Here is a 221-nt window from a genome sequence, read left to right on the forward strand (position 1 = left end):
GCCACGCCCACAAGCCACACCCACAAGCCAATCAGGAACGATTATGCAAATTAACCCAACTAACATGGCAGTGGCCACGGAGCTGGATCAAGCAAGAGGTTTCGGTTTCCCCTGGTGATGGAGGATGCCAAGCTTCCTGCCTGGCCTGGCCAGCCCTGGGCTCCGCTCAAGGCTGCAAAGTTTCAATTATAGAAGATAAATAAATCCCAGAAAGAAAAAAA

Source organism: Myotis brandtii, unplaced genomic scaffold, assembly GCF_000412655.1.
Source record: "Myotis brandtii unplaced genomic scaffold, ASM41265v1 scaffold842, whole genome shotgun sequence".
Classification (NCBI taxonomy): domain Eukaryota; kingdom Metazoa; phylum Chordata; class Mammalia; order Chiroptera; family Vespertilionidae; genus Myotis; species Myotis brandtii.